The 20,781-nt window shown below is 41.2% G+C and overlaps 1 protein-coding gene and 2 long non-coding RNA genes across 3 annotated transcripts in view; 2 read left to right on the top strand and 1 right to left on the bottom strand.

Annotated features, from left to right (window-relative positions):
* Window positions 1–20,781, top strand: part of LOC101164420 (uncharacterized) — a 736,165-nt gene that overhangs the window by 215,759 nt on the left and 499,625 nt on the right. The gene's annotated exons all lie outside the window — the stretch shown is intronic.
* LOC144988392 (uncharacterized) lies at window positions 13,119–19,975 on the top strand. The gene is made up of 4 exons (XR_013652305.1): window positions 13,119–17,862; window positions 18,586–18,761; window positions 18,841–18,971; window positions 19,146–19,975. It is a non-coding gene; the product is annotated as an uncharacterized LOC144988392 (long non-coding RNA).
* Window positions 20,288–20,781, bottom strand: part of LOC144988601 (uncharacterized) — a 59,875-nt gene continuing 59,381 nt past the window's right edge. Inside the window, exon 2 of the long non-coding RNA XR_013652527.1 lies at window positions 20,288–20,639. This is a non-coding gene — a long non-coding RNA (uncharacterized LOC144988601). The remainder of the gene's footprint in view (window positions 20,640–20,781) is intronic.

The raw sequence follows: 20,781 nt of genomic DNA, 5'->3' as shown, positions 1-20,781 counted from the left end.
CTCCAAACAACCACAACCTTAGAGGAAGTTTTCTGAGCATTCATAGAACGCTTTTCCAATGACTCATCATTTTCCACAAGAAGCTAAGGAGTTTTTCCAAATGCATGCTGGATATTCTTAGTTCTAGCTTGGAAAGCACTTTGTGGGATTTCCCTGGAAAACCTGCTTTATCAATCATTTTGGTCTCTTTTCTTCTTCTGAGTTCCAGCTTGGTGAGTGTGCAGGTCGCCATGGCAACCAGTGTCCAGGTCAAAGGGAGGACCACGGCCATCCAGTCTCCAGGCTTTTGGATTGATTTGGATTTGATAAACATTTGTTTCCCACATTTTAATAGTAGAATTCAACACGGGACATATAGTGGATTGTAAGAATAGGAACAAAAACAGCAACAACAAAATAATCCTCCTCCCCTTAAAACATGCATTTGACTCTGAACAAGTCTGAAACAAATCCAAGCAAAGACCAGCGCTGGGGCTCCTGCTAGTTTCTTTTAGAAGAGCCTGCCTCTTCAAAACATAGAATGTTCAACAACTAGAGCTAAAAATGTCTGTTGGTAGATTTCTGGATGTTGGCCGTATCCCAGCGAGCAAGACCAAGTCAGCCCCAGATGGTTTCAAAGTGTCAAGTTGTGTCATTGAAGTTTGAATAATTTTAAATTGAAAAAAATAAATAAATTTCATCCTTCAGTTTTTCAGCCTCTGTTCTACATCAAAACTCAAATAATTCATCATTTAACAGTTTACTCTATTTTACACTATTTTCATTTTTGTCCTTTATAACAATTTTTACGCTAAAAATAATGAAGATAAAAACGAACGACAGCACCGTGGTTGAACTCGGCCAAGTTGCCAACTGTCAGATGTGACAAATCAGTCGTAGAAATAACCTCTGAGCTAAACCGATGCAAATGCAAGTGTGAAACAAGAAGATATAACGATGACGTCTGCTGGCTTCACATTAAAAGAAATTCTGTTCCAAATACAACAAAATAAAAATGCAAAAGAAAGAACAATTTTTGTTAGAATTACAGATCCACCTCTATTATTTTTTTTTCGATTTTAGAATTGTTAAAACTTGATGACTTTAATAATAAATAAAGTAAATGCATAACGTAAAGACATCAAGGGATAGAATTATTACATTTTTTTCACCCAAAAACATGAAAAGACGTAACGTCACTTTTTCTACCAATAGTTTATGTCGTAATTTTCATATTATTTCAGTTCATGAGGAGCGGTGTTGTCCAGAAAATACATTACTCTTCCTTTTCTTTGGCTTACATATGACAAGAAGACCTGGCTGAAGACGACAAAATGGCGCCCTAACATCATCCAATTAGTTATATCGCTAGAGGAAACATCACATGTTTCCTCATGGGAGGAGAGCACCGCCATCTTGGTGAGGTCAAGTTACTACTGCAGTGCAATGAGTCCATGAAGGAGGAAGGCAGAACATTTCACAGGTAGGTATTTTAATTTTTTCTTTTGATGCTGCAGGGGCTTCATTAGTCATATACATGTTGACATGCATGATGCCCCAGGGCTATTATCAACATGTAGGCATGATGTACATATAATTGGCTGTCGACATAAATGTACATTTTATTTTGCTAAATCTGTATACAGCATACTAGGCTATTATAGTAATATAGATTTATACATTTCTGACTCAGTGACTGAACTTTTATTGCAGGTTTTCAATGGATTCAGAATTAAGGAAAAAGTGGATCTTAGCAATAAAAAGAGCTAACCCAGATGGATCACTGTGGTACCAACTAGAAATACAGTCTGGATATGTTAGAAACATTTGTGAAAACACATTTTGATGAGGGGCCAGACTGTTTGATTGAAACCCGACACCATAGCATCTGTGTTACACAAATTGATCACTCACATGAATTAGTATAAATCGATTGTTTTCCTTTTCTTTTTTTTTTTTAGGGTAAATCTATTGTTCACTTTTGGACTTCTTTTGAATATTAATTTTTTAAATTATCATTATTAATAGACTTATTTTTACATTTTTATTGACTTATTATTTATTTATTGTTATTATTTATTGTTTTTATTGACTTACTATTGATTTATTGTCGTTATTATTATTATTATGGACTTATTGTTTGGTTTTTCCTAAATAATTTAAATTACATGTCAAAGAAGTCTAAAACTTCTAAATGTTTACAAATTATTTTTAAAAATTCTTTGTAATAAGTTTTTGATTTGTAAGAAGACCTGCAACAATGCATTAAATATAATATATTCACAAATATGTATAAATGTAAAAATATATATAGCATATAAAAGCTACTTAGACACCACTAAAATCAATAGGAATCATTGTCATGTGGGCGCCGTCGACCTCACCAAGATGCCGTCGAGCTCCGCCACCGTGGGTCAGGCTTGTGAAATTGAAATAACTTGTACATGAAACATCTCATGGATGCACTGGGACGCATCCTCAGTGATGTATCCTGAGGTCATCGGGTGTTTCGGGTCTCACAACATCATACACCCTCACCCAGGCGACCCAGCCGGGGTTGATCAGACCCCGACTTGCGTCCCAGCAGCAGACCACGGATCAGCCCTCTTCATCCACAGCCACCTTGTGGCCTTCTCTGCGGCTTCGCACACCGATTGAATGGCCCTCTTTTTGGCCGCCCCTGTGATGCCTAAACGGCAGAGGACTTTACAAAGGGAACGTCCCGCAAAGCCTCTACAGCCAACTTCTACAGGCTCATAGAATGTTTTCCAGCCTCTTTCCCTGCACCCCTCAACCAGTTCCTGGTACTTAGCACGTTTCCTCTCATTTGCTTCCTCCATACGCTCTTCCCAGGGCACCGTGAGTTCCAGCATGATCAGATGTTTTGAAGTCTCAGAGATTAATAACATATCTGGGCGGAGATTTGTTCTCACAATGTGCTGAGGGAACCTTAGCTGTTTTTCTAGGTCAACCTGCAGCTGCCAGTCCAAGGCTTTGTGGAGAAGGCCTGTCGGTAATTGTTTTCGCACCTGAGGTTTCTCCCCAGCTTTGATGAAGGGTACTGCCTTCTTTGGAGCGCACTGGTTTTTGCTGGCTTTTATGGCTGAGGCTAAACTCTCAGCAAGTGCTTTAAGCACCTGGTCATGGCGCCAGCGGTAGCGACCATCAGCCAGAGCCTTTGGGCAGCTGCTAAGGAGATGTTCTAATGAGCCCCTCCCAGAGCAAAGGAGGCAGGATGGCATTTCACTCTTTCCCCAGACATGGAGGTTTGCTGGGCTTGGCAGGACATCATAGACAGCTTGTACCAGGAAACGGACCCGATGGAAGTCTGCCTGCAAGATGTCTGCCCAGCTAATCCTGCGCTGCAGTGTACTCTCCCACCTAGTCCATGCTCCCTGCTGCCGAAGACCCGTCAACCTGCTCGCTCGCTCTTCCTCCACACCTGCTCTGACCTCTTCCTGGAGTAGACGGTGTCTTTCCTTGCCATGGGCCTGGCTGACCACAGTCTTTGGGAGGTAGCCCAAGCCCGCTATACCTGTTGCCACGGTGCCCACCAGTGCCTTTTGTCTCAGACGTGACTCTGCCTCCTCCACTGCTTTTCCAGCCTTCCATTTTCTCCCTGTCCTCACTTCAATGCCCGCTGCTGACACCTTGCCATCTCTGGAGTCTCTATAATGTAGGACTTCCCTGGTGCGTACCACCATAAATTCTTCTGTGAGGCCACTGAAGGGCAATTGCAGGACATTACTTGTCCCATACAACGCCGAGCTGGTAAGACACCGTGGAAGGCCCAGCCACCTCCGAAGAAAGCCACTGATCTTCTTTTCTAGGGACTCTACTGTTGTCATTGGGACTGCATAGACCAGCAAGGGCCACAAGACTCTAGGCAGGATGGAATGCTGATAGATCCAAGCTTTAAATCTACCCGGCAGACCAGACTTGTCTACCTTAGTGAGCCATACTCCAAGTTCTTTGTTGGACCTCTGGATGGCAGCAGCATCTTTTAGGCTTGAGTCGAAAAACTTCCCCAAACTCTTAACTGGTTGTTCTGTGATGGTCGGGATGGCTGTCCCTGAGATGGAAAACCGGAACTTGTCAACCACTTTCCCCCTCTTCAGCACCATGGACCTTGACTTTGAAGGCTTAAAACTCATCCTTGCCCAGGTGATGAGTTTCTCCAGTCCTTTTAAGATCCACCTGCTCCCTGGGACCGATGACGTTGTGATGGTAAGGTCATCCATATAGGCTCTTATTGGGGGCTGTCGTACACCTGACTTGGTTAGGGGCCCTCTGCATTCCACCTCAGCTGCCTTAACCACCATGTTCATGGCAAGAGCGAAAAGGATAACAGAGATGGTACAGCCTGTGATTATTCCTTTCCCAATGCGATGCCAGTCAGATTTTCCTGAACCAGAAGTGACCCGCATCCTGAAGTTATTGTAATAATCCACGATCAAGACCTTGATCTTACTGGGAACATGATGGAGGTGTAAGGCGTGCTCAACCAGCTTGTGTGGAATTGATCCATAGGCGTTGGCCAGGTCCAACCACAAAACAGCTAGGTCACCTTTGTTCTCATGTGCCTCTCTGATGAGTTGTGTAACTACACCAGTGTGCTCCAAGCAGCCGGGTGCTCCAGGAATCCCCCCCTTCTGCACCGAAGGGGGGGATTCACTCATTGACATCATCAGCCAAGTTCACGTCCTGTTCCCTCTTCTCCAGTTTGGTCGAAAATTTATTTTTTTCAAGAAAGACTAGTCACACACAAATATTGTTTGTGAAAACTGTCCATTTCTCCTTTATTTGCCTGCAAAGTTTAAAAAAGGAGTCTTTTGCCGTTATCGACATGATAATATGAGTGACAGATAACACTCCAGACCAGCTGGTGGCGCTAAAGCACCATGACGCTGTTAGCCAAACAAAGAAGAAGAACAGCACGAGGCGCTAGCAGCTAAGCTTGTTAGCAGGCTAGCAGCGTTAGCTTGTGTTGAGAGGACGGTGTTGTTTGTTTGTGGGGAGTTTGAGCTGAAGATCGGAGCAGGAACCATGTCTTCAGAACCTCAGGAAGGTTCTGTCAGAGAACAACTTTCTGCTGCTGAAGGAACCATCGTCCAGAACGAGGAGGAGCTCTGTCGTCAGCGCAGACTGCTGGATAGCAGCTGGAACCCGCAGCTTCAACTCCACATAGTTGGTATGTGATTAACCCTTTATAGGGCACTCATTGAAATACTCTAAAATTCAAAAATTCAACCTTAGAGTGTTATTGGAGAACATAACAAGACTTCATATCATTGGTGACATTTTTCAATTTTTTTTATTTTCATGTAGAAAATCAATGCCAATGAAGTTACCATATTTGGTCACTTGCCCGTAAGTGGGAAAACAAATTCCAATAAGTATACATATATATATAAATATAAGAAAAACACATTATGTATTTGAACATTTGAACATCACTTTTAGAACATAAACGTGATAATAACAAAAAGTGCTAATAACAAAAGTGTTGAATAGACCCTCACACAACTGTGTGTGAGGGTCTGGGAATGTCCTGGTTGTTGGTGGGTGGGGCGAAGTCGGGGTCTGACACACCATCATCTTGATCCTCATCAACATCACTAATGTCAGGGTGGACTGGCACAACAGCAGTCTCCCTCCTCTTGCCATAAAAAATTGATGGAAACTAAAAATTAAACACATGCAATAAAACAACTTTCATAACATCATAAACTGACAAAAATCACTCTTTATAACTATTCATAAACAAAAAACAGTGTTTAAATTCTCCCTGAATCACTGTATAGTGATATAAAACATTTGGCAACATTAAAACATAATATAAATTGTATTTCTTTATTTGTAAAGAAAATGCACTAATATGGTTTGTTAGATGCATAGGGCATATGTCCAAAAACAGACATACCAAGTAAAATTTTGTTTTTAGTGAATAGGGCGTATGATCAAATATGGTGCCTGCATTTTTCATGCCGTATTTTCACTCATTTCAATAAATTCTCCGCAAACAACTTATATGTCAACACTTAAAGGCCCGTACACACCGGGACGAATATTCGCCAGGCGTTATTCGCCAGCGTTTTTCGCCACGTTTTTTGTGTTCACACCCAGGCGATTTTCGCTGACGATGAGTGGAGTGAACATGCAATTTCATTCCCTGACATTAGATGGCGCTTAATGTAAAACAGAAATACTCCTGTACACAAGGTGGCTCTGCGCAACTTTACGCTTTTGAAAGTCGCTTTTCACTCAGAAGAAGAGAGCAAGTATTTACACGCTTGTCAGAATCAAACAAAGAAAACATGAATATTTCAAGCACCAGTAGCTCCAACTGGTACTTGGTAAGGGGATATTTTAGAATGTCCGTCATTATTGCTTCGCGGCTGTGTGTAGACGCTACTTGGCGTCTATCTTCTTCGCTGGTATGTGTGCTCAGCAAGGCAGTTTTGTGTTTGAGCGCCCCCAAGTTGTGTTTTACTGTAACTTCAGAAGCTCCAGACACGTGAGCAAAAGCGCCATTCTCATTGGTCGAGTAGAAAACGAACCCGAGGCGGTTTTTTTTTTGACGCTTTAACGCCTGGCGTTTTTTCGCGTCGGTGTGCACACTCTCGTTGGTGCCCTTTGTTTAGTCACGAGGCGTTAAACGTCGGCGAAAATCGCCGGCGAAATTCGTCCCGGTTTGAACAGGCCTTAACACAAGTATTCAACAATAAAATGTATGAGTTTCATTAACTTACCATGGTTAGTTTTGACGATTCCTTTGAAAATGTCCAGTGAACTGAGCTGCAAAAGCAACTTTTTCTGATTTTGCAGAGAAAGGGAAATTTGATGTGACCCTGCTCTCTGCTGATTGGTCAAGTTGCACAATTGAGTAACCTATAATGTAGAATGATCTTTGCTGAGTCATGGGTAAAGATCCCATGACTCTTGAACTCACTGAGACGGGGGAAGGGCGTGATAAGTAACAGGTGCGGAAATTACCAAAAACAGTCACTTGCCCTATAAAGGGTTAAACATTTTAAATTCTTTGGATTGATCATTATGTCACTGGAAAGGGATTGTTGCGGTCTCGTCCTGCTTTCGCAGATTCAGGTGGTTCTCGACGTCCAAAAATGAAATATGCAGAAATGAAAAGACACACAAGAGTCTGGATGAATTTTCAAACCTTTTCCAAAAGGGGAGAGGTGGAGAAACACGACCTGTTAAGCTCTGTGGCTGTCCTCTCTCTGTCCTTAAGGCTAAAAGGCTTTTTTATTATTCAGTAAGGGAAGATGTAAACATACTAGATACGTCATTAGAATGGCAAGGCAAGGCAAGTTTATTTGTATAGCACAATTCGTACACAAAGTAATTCAAGGTGCTTCACAAAACAGAAAAATGCATTAAAATCACAATACATCATAGAAATAATCAACATAAAATTTACTTTAAAAGAAAAGGAAGAAAAAAAAAAGATTTAAAAAGAAAGGAAGGAAAGAAAGGTACAGATAGGACCTTTCAGTCATATACACGGCTAAACAGAAATGTTTTAAGTCTAGATTTGAACATGAACACAGAAGAGGCCTGTCTAAGCCTTCAGGGAGGCTGTTCCAGATTTTAGCTGCAGAATATTGAAACGCTGATTCCCCTTGTTTAGTTCTTACTCTGGGAATCAACAGGAGGCCGGCCCCTGAGGTCCTCAGAGTACGAGATGGTTCATATGGCACTAACATGTCAGAGATGTACTTTGGTGCGTGGCCATGGAGAGACTTGTACACAAGCAGAGCTGCTTTAAAGTCTATTCTTTGAGGTACAGGGAGCCAGTGCAAAGACCTGAGCACAGGACTAATGTGATCATACTTCCTGGTTTTGGTCAGGACTCGAGCAGCAGCATTCTGGATGTACTGAAGCTGTTTTACAGCTCGTTTGGACAGGCCGGTGAGCAGGCCGTTACAGTAGTCTAACCTACTGGAGACAAATGCATGGATAAGTATCTCCAGGTCTCGCTTTGAGATTATGTTTTTGATTTTGGCAATGTTTTTCAGGTGGTAAAATGCCGCTGATGTTACTGACTTGATATGGCTGTTAAAGTTCAGGTCAGAGTCCATGATTACCCCTAGATTTCTGACTTGATTTGAGGGTTTAAGAGACAGAGAATGAAGGTAGCCGCTGACAATTTCTCTTTGTTTCTGAATGGTGTGCTTTTGTCTAGTCTGCATTGCAGGTGTCGTGGCTCCATAAACACTCCAGTACAGAAAGAAAACAGACCAAAATTTATAAGTGCATGACAGAAAAATAAACTTCCTGGTTGAGTGAACGTCAAAATGAAAAACAAAAAGACAAAGACGCCCCCTGCTGGTTCATCCGCGCTGTGATTAAAAAATCCCACACCATCACAGCGCTAGCCATAAAGTGAAAGAGAGAGCATCAAGACAACTAAGCTGGCGCATTGAGGAACTGAGTGAGGAACTTTACAACTGCACAGGCGCAATTCTAACCGAGTGATCCCGCATTTTACAACTACCTGCTATCCTAACTGAGCGGTGATCCTACATGGTCAATTCCCCTTTGCACGCTTGCTTGGGTTTGCGTGCAGTGTTAAGGGGTGCTTTCGTCACTTGGGGGGTGGTGTTCAGGGGTGTGTTTGTCACTTGGGGGCAGTAACCTTTCTGGTTGATCTGATTGGCCGAAATTTGCTGGTCAAATCCGGCAAAGCAGCGGGCAGGACTTTCTTATTGAAGCTGTATAGAAAAGAAACGGTGGCTGTAACGTGAATTAAAACGTTAACAAATGCAGTGATTTAACATGAAAAAAACTTACAGCATAGAAAAACCCGCTGCACTTTCTCACCCTGGTCTTAGGCCGTTGGTTAAGGTTTTAATCGACGTTACATCCGCCATTTTTTTTTATTAAAGCATCTAACACAAACAGGAGTGGCGAACAAGTTTGATACAAAGAGCCGAAATTTCTATCTGTGAGTCAAAGAGCCACACCACACACTGACCTGCCAGACACAAACACACAATTAAAGCCATATTATTTACCAAATATTCCTCTCCTTACAATACAGCAGCGCTGGACTAAACAGCCCAGTTTCAGTTATGGGTGTTTTTTCTTAACATGAAAACATACCGGTAAAATGCTGGTGTGTGTTTTCAAAAGGCAGTGGGAGCAAAACTGAGTTTGTTGCTAAGTTGCTCCTCAGCAACAGAGGTTGTTTGCTAACCACGCCCACATTCCTTATGTCAGTATTCAGTGTTTTTCATTATGTTCAGTTCCGGCCATGGATGCATGCATTCGATTTTCACAGTATTTCATTGAAAAACAGGCAAGTTTAAGAGTATATGGCGTTTCATCACTGGGGCGTAAAGACAACTGAGCGGGTGTATTCAGGAACAGAGTGAGGAACCTATCTCAAAAACGCCCCCTTAACCTGGCGCGCAAACACAGGCGAGCCTGCAAAGGGGAAGTGAACGCTGCAGGATCACCGCTCAGTTACGATTGCAGACGTGCAGTTGTAAAATGCGGGGGTCACTCGGTTAGAATTGCGCCTGCGGTTGTAAGGTTCTCTCACTCAGTTCCGGAATACACCTGCTCAGTTGATTTTGCGTTCTTACACTTTATGGCAGCCATGCAACGCCATAATAGTACACCACTTTTAGCGAGCTCATTACGTGGACAGCATTTCAAATCTACAATTTATAATTGCCACATTGTTTCCATGGTTGCTTCCTATTGACGCCTGAGAAGTTGTAAGATGATTGATAAAAATCCCAAGGAAGAGGTTTCGTTTGCATTTGGTCCTCAAGGTGCTCTTTTTTTGAAAATTCAAGATGGCGGCCTCTTCCTGGGATCAAAGGTCGATGAAACTCCAGAGGTGATTGTAGACTTAAAGTAATGGCATGAGCATGATATTTTGTGAAAATCACAAGGAAATAAAGTTAGTTATTTATTAATGTGGAAAAACATGAAAATCGCCTCAGATTATTGTATAAAATGGCTGCCAAACCGTAGGTCATGTTGCCATCCCATAATGATCATAAAACTTGTGTTGTAGTTCAAAGCTTTGTGAGCATTTCAATGTTTGAATGGTGTCTCTAGCGAAAAGTATGTTGAAGCTGTAATAAATGAAGTGCTTACCCCTCCCTCACTCTGTTAGTGGTTGGGAGGTAAATGGGGCACAGACAGCTTTCCATTGCAGCCTGTTGAATAGCAGCTCTGCTCTTGCTACCGCGTTAAGAGTGACCCAGCTCGCCCATACTTCCTTTCCCCGTTCTCATGCCGTCTTCCTCTACGCCCCAAAACGACACATTAGGCACACCACCTCATAGGGCGCCCCCTACACTTTAGAGAAAATTTAATACTTGTAAGCGCGGCCTATGATCGTGAAAGAAATACAGTTAGATGACATCAAAGACCTGTTTGGCATTAAAGACCTGTTTGCACCATTTATGAATTACTTTTCTGCAGTTTCAATTTATTTAAGAAAGTATTAAATAAATTATTAAGACAACATTTTTTATTATCTTCAGCTGGTTCAGCTTATAGGTTATTGACTGACACAGCTCTCCTCATTGTGGGGAGGTGTAGGGGGGGCCTTTTTCAGCACAGTGTTGTGCTGCTGTGCTAAAGAAAACAGAAGCAACTTCTTTTTAAAAAAAAAGCACTTCATTGGCAATATTACCAGTAAGTTAACTTAACAAACAATGGTCCTTCAGGGGCTCCTTCTCAAACATTTTGGAGGTTGTGTTGTAGATAAGCATTCACAGTCACAGGTACGTTATCTTTTAGAAAGGTTTCCTGGATTTTGTGTTTTAAACTAAGGAATTACATTATTTAAAGTAAAATTGTAAATTGTCCATATTCTGACTGAGTCTATTCAAATTTTTATTGGTGCTTAACAACACACAAATCCTCAAAACATATAAAAGGGCCTCTTGTGTTTCTGCAGTCCTCCCCCAGCACTGGAGTACTGAAGAGGAGGATCCCTGCAACCCGCAGAGGAACTTCAGAGTGGAACAAGAGGAACCAGAACTTCCACATTATAAAGAGGAACTGCAGGAACCAGAACCTCGACATTATAAAGAGGAACAGGAAAAACAAGTACCTCCATATTATAAAGAGGAGCAGGAGGATCCAGAACTTCCACAATTTGAAGATGGACATGGGGTACCAGGACCATCACAGATTAAAGAGGAGCCAGATGACCTCTTCATCAGTCAGGATGAAGAGAAGCTTGATCTGAAGCAGGAGACTGATAACTTGATGGAGATTGCTACTTTTGAGGAAGATGAGAACAGTGAAGCAGATCTAAAAAATCAGCAAAGCTTTAATGTTAAAAGTCAGGATGAAGAAGGAAACCAACATGAAGAATCAACATCAACTACAGATGAAGAGACAGAATCAACATCAACTACAGATGAAGAGACAGACCCACAGAACAGAGATCAGAGGAAGAAAAGAGACAGAAGTCATGTCCAAAGTGTGGACAGCTCTCACATGTCAGAGACTCAGTGTAAATTTGATGTTAGAAAAAAGCCAAAGAAGGCAAGTTTGGGTAAGAAATGTAAACAATCTCCAAATGAAGAAATACTTTCTTTTTTCAAATCCGTTGAAGACTCAAGAATAATTTCTAACCCATCTGACTACATGGAAACTGGGTCTGATGAAAGATGTTATATCTGTACAGAATGTGGTGAAAGCTTTGGTAACAAATCTCTGTTCAGAATTCACACAAGAATCCATGCAAAATATAAGCGATTTTCTTGTAAAGAATGTGGAAAAAGTTTTAGTAACAGATCTGATCTCAGTAGGCACATGAGAATTCACACAGGAAAAAAACCTTTTTCTTGTAAAGAATGTAATAAAAGTTTTAGTCAAATATCTAATCTCAGTAGACACATGAGAACTCACACAGGAGAAAAGCCTTTTTCTTGTAAAGAATGTAATAAAAGTTTTAGACGTATATCTAGTCTCAAAACACACATGAGGAGTCACACAGGAGAAAAGGCTTTTTCGTGTAAAGAATGTAAAAAGAGTTTTAGAGATTTATATTGTCTTAAAAGGCACATGAGAACTCATACAGGAGAAAAGCCTTTTTTCTTGTAAATAATGTGATTCAAGTTTTAAGTTGCAGATCTATTCTTAAGACACACATTAGAACTCACAAGTCTTTCTTGACAAACAATAGCTGCGTTTACATATTAGGTATTCATCTTCTCTACATCAAAAGCAAAAAAAGTAATGGATCAATAAGTTTCAATATTTGTGTAATGATTCTAGACAAGTTCTAAGTTTTACTGCTGACAAATATGTACCATTTTTTGTACAAAATGAATTGTTTTAGATGTACCTGCAAATAGAAATGAGTTGTTTGTTTTGTTTCATCAGAGCTAAATCTTGAATGTCTTCATTATGGTTGAAATGTTTTTTATACATCTTTAATTCTAACACTTTTAATGTGATCAGTGAACATTTAATAAATATTTAAACACAAAGTAGTGACTGCAGTGTTTGTTAGGTCAAGTAACCATTTACTAGAGATAAGTATTGTTAAGATTATATATATGGTTCTTCTCTTATTGATATTGCTTTATTCTTATTGATACTTTTCTGTGTAAAAACAAGGATGGAGAAGACAAACAACAATCTTTGTACAGTAAACCCTTGTTTTACGCGGGGGTTAAGTTCCAAAAGTCCGTGAAGTAGAAATCTCTATTTTTTTTCCAATTATTATACAATTAAATACTCTATAATACATTGAAAAGAGAACAAACTATTTTACAGGCTCAAGCATTTGTTTCACAAATAAAAGTACTTTAGAAACGTTTTTCAACAAATAACTTCTGTACTGTACTGTTGAATCATAATTTTAATAATCAATGTGAACAGAAGGCTTCAAATTGCGGAGATTAATCCCACCCACCGCGACCAGGGTAATTGAATTAAACGGGAGAAAATTTAAAATGATTATGAAAAAAAGTACAGTGGGACAAATAGTGACTCAGGTGTATATCACTGCTATTCAGACTGAGCCGCTTCATCCTGTCTCCGCTCAGCAGTGTTATCTTCTTTTGAAGCCTGCGGTGCAGATGTGTTTGTTCAGCACCACCAGTGTGTGTTACTCAGTGAATGTAACTGTGACTGTAAAGCGCTTTGGTCCTTGTAGGCTCCTTTGGCGGCTGGGTAGCTCTGGGTTGGAAGCTACCATGCAGGAAACCAGGGTTCGATTCCCGGAGGGGAATGAGCAATGGTACTGGGGGCAATTACCATATCAATGGTAATCAACAACAATTAACATCACCCAGTGAGGGTCCTTAGGCAAGACCCTTAACACTACCGCCTCCCGGTTTCGGCTGCAGCTCACTGCTCCCCAAGGGGATGGGTCAAATGCGGAGAAAGAATTTCCCTTCGTGGGATAAAATACAGTGTATAAAAAAAAAGATAGAAACAAGCTATATAATGATACGCTATTATGTATAAGACCAAACTTAAAAAACACTCTGACACAGAGAGCAGAAACAGACACACTTAAATAGAGTACAAACAAATTAGCCTAAAGTGCAGACAGCTGAGTACCACTCATGGAGAGCCAAAGGAGAGGAGGCGGAGCCTCCAGGAGAACCCAAAGCCACAACAGGTAAAATAAAACAGGGATGTATTCCAGAAAGCATGTTATGCTAGCTCCCATGATAAGTTTGAGGCTAAGGAAGTAGATAACCTCAGCTTTCGGTTCCAGAAATGGAGGTATGTTTCAGGGTATGTCAAGTTGCCATAGCAACTCATGCTCTGAACATAACCTGGTCCGGAGCAGGTTTAGTTGAAGGTTACTTTGTTTTCAGAGAGGTGAAGCAGCATGGCGTGTCCATTTGAAGATGATGAAGTTAAGTTAAAGACAAATAATGAGCTTCTCAGTCCAAATGCAGTCAAATCTGTTCTTGCTCCTGTCTCTGGTGTGAAGAGGAGCAACCATTTCTCCTCTTCACATGGACTTTCAGGGATGAAGATCCAGCGTTCACAGAGGATGATGGATTCTCAGCAGCTCCACACATTTTCAGCTCCCAGAGCTAAAAAGTGGATTTCAAACATCCCAGAGTTTCAGTAAATTAGTTTTCTTCTGTTTCTTAGCAAACTAACTGGGATTTGTTGAATCCACGTCCTGAAATCTCCAGAAATGTCCACAGTTGATCCAAGTGAGTTTCAGCTGGAATGATCCAAGTTTCCAAAAGCTTCAGTCTGGATCTCATTCTAGTGAGAGATGAACTAAAAAGAGCTGCTGCTCATTTGATTGTTGCTGCTTTACTTTCTACCAACATTTGGATCCAATATTAGAAGAACAAGGATTTGTCTTCCTGTTTGTCTTTCATCCAAATGACTGAATTTCACCAAAGAAAAGTCATTTTTCAACTCCAGAGACTCCCACAGTGAGACACCTGCTGGCTGTTCTTTGTAACTGCATCTTCTAGAAACGTCTTTGTTTCTGTTTTCATCTTTTCAAACAGTTTGTTTTCTTCACATGAAGCCTAAAGAAATGTCCTCAGAATGATGGAAACAGTTTTTCTGCAGCTTGAAGCTGTTCTGGAAGATTTTCTTCTTTAGTGCAGAGAAATCTCTCATTTGATGAGACGGAGGAACTGCAGCAACGTTTCCTGGAAAACCTCCACATTTCATTGAAACCATGTTGGAACTTTGTCCATGAGGTCACATGGTCTGGAAGAAGCCCCAGTTCCAGCTGACAGAAGTCTGGTTCTGATCCATCAGATCTCACTAGCAACAGAACCAAACCTTCACGTGTTGCAGCAACAGTTTCCATGTTTGGGAGGATCTTCTGAAGAACAGCTCAGTTCCAGATCACATCATGATGTTTGATGTTTTCTTCATTCCAGGAAATCATCTGTGTCTCCTTTGATCTGTGCTGAGTCAGCACTTTGACTTCTTTTCAACTTTAGATCCATCATTTACAATCAAGGATTTATTGATAAATATTATTTATTGACAGAAAATAAAGAGTAAATGTATTTATCATCCAGCAGTGATTGTGGTGTTTGTAAGTCTTTTATTTTGAAATTCCTCAAGGATGATCATCATGGTGGGATTTCTAGATCTGCATGAACTCATCCTGAATCCAAAAGACACTGGAGCATCAAAGAATCCAACCCATCTCTGCCAACATGAGGCTCTTACTTTGAAAAGTCTCAGACTTCCTGCAGGGAAACAGGCTTTCTGCTGCTGCACTGACAGATGTGCACGAGCTTGAAAGAGCTTCCTGACTGAGGAGCTGCAGACTTTCTCCTGCAGAGCAGCAGCTGACTTCAGCGTCGTCATGGGAACAAAGTCTGCTGCTGCTTCTGGAAACGTCTTCAAGGCTGTGGTGGGACTTGTTGGTCTGGAGGACAGATTCTCTGAGCAAATGCTGCTTCAGCTTCAAGCTTCAGCTCTTTTCTTCTGGCAGAGCTTAGAAGAAATGGAAACCTCCTTTGTTCTGACTGTTTGCTCCAAATCCCAGATTCAGGAATTCCTCCAAGAAGTTCAGCTCAGAGATCATCATCAGAGAAAAGCCTGAAGTTCTGATGGAAAATGACAACAGAACATGATCAATATTATTGATCCACATGGAATCCAGAAGAAACTCTGAGGTGAAGACATGAAGACACAAGCTTCAGAGACATGAGGAGAAGTCAGAGTGGATTCATTCTGGACTTTCTTCTCACATCTTCTCTTCAGAACATCTTTGTCTTTGATCCTTCAAATCTTCTGAAATCTGATCATCCATGGATTGTTTTTGTGGGATCAGATCCAGAGTTGCTGAAAGTTCTGCTGCCCTCTGCTGGTCAAAGTGTCCAAACAGCAGAGAGGAGATTCTCTGGGATTCATTGGAGTCCAGATTCTCCTGGATGTGAACAGTCTCTGCTTCTGGAACAGAAGAGTCCTTCTCAGAGCAGCATTGAGGATCTGTTCTGGCATGCTGAGAGCGCTCCCTGCTGGTAGGAGACAGAACCACATCAGCTGCTTTTCTTTGGCCGTTCAGAAACAGTCTGGAGACTCTAAAAAACCTCCACTTCCTGAAGCAAACGGATGCAGAGCATCATGTTTGATCCTCTTCCTTCAGAAACGGCTCCATTGTTCCATCGCTCAGCAGTTTGACTAAAGCAGCTGAGAGTCTTGATGCAAACAGACCTCAGCAGCTCATCCAGAACGCCATGACAGAAGCACATGCAGCAGCACGTGCACGCTCCCAGAGAACAGCAGCTGATCCAAGTCCTGACTTTGAGGTGAGACCTTTCTGTTCTGCTTGGAGCACACTTCAACATGAACTTCATTTCCCATCATTCCATCTGTCAGGAGAGAACAGCTGCAATCAGCTTCCTTCAGGAATGACTGCAGGTAGAAGGATCTTTCATTCTTCAGCACCACCAGGACCCACATCCAGCCCATCAACAGCCAGAACATCAGTGACATCAGCGTCTGATCTTCATCACATCATCATCATCAAAGGACCACCTCTACGTTTTTACAATCTGATGGATTTCAGTCTTTCTGCAGCTTCTCATCAAGTGGATTGTCAAATATTTTCATTTCCTGTTTTTTTTTAGTAAATGTTGAAGAAAAATCTTTCCAGTTTTAAAAAGATGAGACTAATAAAGTTCTTGGAAAGACCCTGTCTGCTGCAGGACCTGTGCAGGTGCATTGTGGGTAATAATGTTCTGTTTGGGATATTTGCTGGATTCTGGATGTTGACAGTTGTGTTGGTCTTGATTGTTTACCGTTGTGGTTTGGATGTTTGTTGTTATTTGTAGCACAGCTGAGTAGGTTCTTCATAGACAACATGTTGCTCTGCCAATGTGCCTTTGGGCCAACTTGATTGGGCTGTTTGGTATCATGCATCAATAATAGATTATCCAACACACAATGTAAAAATAATAAAATACAACATTGTTATATTTCTCGGCAGGGAGGAGGCCATTTGATAAACTCTGCATTTTGGTTCTTAACTGCACTGTTTATCTGAGTTGTTACCTACAAATACACATTGATATTTATAAATCATTTTATTTAAGTGAAAACTCACACCTGAAAATATCGATAAGAATACCAATAAGGTAACAGAGTGAAAAGCAGCAGATTAAGAAGAGTTAATGAAATATTAACGATTCCTATCTCTACTAGGGGTGTGCCAAAATATCGATATGGCGATATGTCGCGATATTTAGTGCCGCCATTGATTCTCCAGACGTCTTCGTCAAGTATCGAACTTTTATTTACATTTAAAGAACCTGTAAAACGTTATATTAACCATCCTTTGGTAAGACAATTCTTCGGAGGGTCGATAGGGGGCGATCATTGCTAGATTGGCTGTTGCGGGCGGAATAAGAAGAACACACATTCAAAGAAAGATGGCGGAGGAGAAAAACAAGAGGCAAGAGCAGCAACTTAAAAGACGCGCCCAACCCAGAGTTGTGTGAGAAAGCCGTGGTTGTTGCTGGCCTGAAGCCGACACAGCCCGGCGCGGATTTTTTTTTTTTCAGAAGAAGCTACCGCCGTCTTCTGGGAGAGCACCGGCAATAACAACCGGAAAACAAAACGGGAGGTGGAGAACGAGGGATCTAGGGCTGTGTCCGAATTACCGCCCTAACCCCTATATAGTGCACTATATAGTGCGGTCACCATTTTGTAGTGCTGTCCGAATCTACAGTTCAAAAATCATGTGCACTAGAAATTTCCCAGAATTCTCTACGAAAAACCAGTGTGGATTGATGCTCACTCGATCGGCGAATATTGCCCAGAATGCACTGCGTTCATACCAGAATGCATTGCGTGTGACCCACAATACACTGCGCTTGAATTATTCGAAGATGGCGGACGGTTGCGCGAGAAAGAGGACTTAAAAATGTAAGTATATTTAAAAGTATCAAGTATCTGTTGTAAAATATATTTGTAAATACGTAAGATGATGTGTTTAATATGTTATATTCCTCAATCGACTATCTACATTGTTTGGAAGCTCATCAATTTCGGTAATGCTAAAGCTAACGCTAGCGCGAATTAGCGCAGAATGCTAAAAACAAACGCTGTTGATATTACATAAAAAAACGAGTGAGTTCTAACCGTAGTAATAAGTTATTAATACATTTTTTAAATGTGTTTATATATGTAGGGACTGAATAGGATGAGGAAAATCTGATCCATCTGTGGTGGAGAAAGATAGCCTGTTTGTTATCAGGCAAGCTCGTGCCGGATGGGAGTAAGAGACACTTGATCAGATTTGTATTTATTTATCATTAAACTGTAATCGTTGTCATTTTGGGGTAAAGGTTGTTGTTGAAAGAGGAGAGGAGGAGAGAGCAAGAAGGGACAAAGAGTGACAGGAGAGTCTGTTAAGCTTACCTGAGTTTAAAATATTGTTCACAAAATGTAACGTCGTCGTTGTTTTTGCAATTTGTTTAATAAATGCAGTAACAAAAATGAATTATTTACATGTACTATTTAAATCTGAGCCATTTTTAACAATCTCAAAAGAATTTTCATATAAATATCAAATGTACATATTTACATTTTCGTTTGATATGTTAACATTTATTTTTATACATCTTAACAATAATCCTGGTCTTCTAGAGTCATGTGTGTCACAGTTGGAGCTGAAAGGAAAGCAGAGATTTGTCCTCGCAGACGAACGCCACTTTACCCGTCCTACTGGTTCCTGCTGTGGCTCAACATCTGTGGCTCCCAGCAGTCCCCTTCCCTGATGCACAGATTGTGCAGAACTGAAGGCAATGATTTTCATTGCGAAGGTTGGTTTTACTTCCAGTGCCCCCAGAAATATTGCTCTCCTCCTCATATTCATAATGCCAAATGCTCTCTCCACCACAGAGCGTGCCTTGGCGTGGTGCTGGTTGTAACGGGCCTGAACCGCATTCCTCATGGGTTCCCTGTAGGGTGTCAGCAGCGTGATGGGATGAAGAATGCAGGGATACCCACCATCACCCAAAAGGATCCTTCAGGTGGGAAATGTTTGATTTACATATATTGGGCTTTTACGTAGAACCTGTGAACTGTGGACTGATCCTGGATTCCCAACAAAAATATCTCTAAATTTGGCATTAGTCACATACAGCCTGCAGTTGAATGGAATAAAAAAGCTTCCTGTTAAAATAACAAGCTGCATTTTCTTTTAGGGCCTTTATTCTTAAGTGGCAGCCATCGATACTCCCTACGACCTTTTGGAAGGTGGAGGACTCAGCGAGCTGCTAAAAAACCAGAGGTGACTAATGGCAGTTCATTCCCACTGGATGCTGGGTGACCCTGCTCATCAGCTGGAGGATGCGGTCTGCCGTCCTGTGGACAACGTCGCTCACAGTGGACCGTGGCATGTCAAAGGCCCTGGCTACCACACTGTAAGATGTGCCACACGCCAGCCAGAAAAGAAACACCAGGACCTCAGTCTCCTGTACACCCCCCAGAGTGTGAGGAACCCAAAACTGCTCCACCAGATGCTCAATGGTCCTGCGGGTCAACCGATCTGCGGGTCTGCCGGTCTGGTTTTGTGTCGGACTGAGCGTCAGCGTGAAGGGCCACGACAGACACCTTTATGTTGGCAAAGCAGTAGAGACGTGGAAGACCCTGTAAAATAGAAAAATAATTATTTCATTGATAAAATTAAATCTGATTTTTTTGAATGTTTCATTTTATTCTGATGTCTTACATTTTAGTTTATGACGTATTTATAAATGCTGGAAAATCTCGTGGTTTTTTTTTGGCTGGGTTTTTGGATTTTTATATAAATATTTAAAAATTAAGTATTTTTGTTTAAAACAAGTGATATGGTTTGACTCTGAATAAAAAATACTAAACTTAGATCTCACAAGTGTTTCATGTAGTTAGACTATACAGTTCATAATCCAGTGTTGAAAAAGAATGTTAAACTCTTACCCAGCAGGCTGTGTAACCTTGAGCACAATTAGTAACAAATGCTTAAATTGAACTAATAAAAAAACTTTAAGTTTAACCCACAGGTTGTTCATGTCTGGTCAGGGCATCCAGAGTAAATCTGAGACGTCTGCTTCTCCTTGCCGTCCTGTGATGCTGCATATCTGCTCGTTTTTGGTTTGATCCCATGAAAAACGGTTGAATTATTGCTAACAGGAACACGGACAGATTCATATATAAAGCTATTTTCAGTAAGGTAGAAGAGAAAACTACAGGAAAAAATGCCTCCTCGCAAGAGCCCGTAAATCGTTCAGCGGCACAAAAATAAATATTGCCATGGAGTAATAACATGGGGGTTTATTTATCAACAAATACATAAAATCACCACCAATGTGTTTATAATTTTAGTATTTATAAATCAGCCACATTTTCCATGATCAGAACACAGCAGATTCATAAATAGTCTTCATAAAATGTTCATATTTATTATATTTTTAATTTGACAAATGGGTGTCATTCTCCGCGTTAAATAGAAGTAGTTCCCCTCCAGACCAGGTGGTGGCGGTAATGCGCCACTTTGTTTCCGTGCCAAGCGCCATTTGAAAACACCCGAAAGAGAAAACTAGTGAGCACGGGTGTCCGAATTGCTTTGAAAATTCAGAGAACTATATAGAGAACTATATAGTGCCGCACTATATAGGGTTTTAGTAGTTAGGGGTTAGGGCGGTAATTCGGACACAGCCCTTGAGTCAGAGGGCTGGGAGCTGAAGTGACCCTCCATGCTGTTTGGGCTGTATGAGTGCTGGAATGAACAGGCTTGTTGCTCAAAAGCTAATATTGCCTCTTGCTACGTTTCTTCCAACCTGAGACTGTCCGGTGTCGTGC

This window comes from Oryzias latipes, chromosome 2 (assembly GCF_053564925.1).
Source record: "Oryzias latipes strain Hd-rR chromosome 2, Olatipes_Hd-rR_3.1".
Lineage (NCBI taxonomy): Eukaryota > Metazoa > Chordata > Actinopteri > Beloniformes > Adrianichthyidae > Oryzias > Oryzias latipes.
Note: the sequence above shows the minus strand (reverse complement) of the source record. Positions and strands in the feature narration are given on the sequence as shown.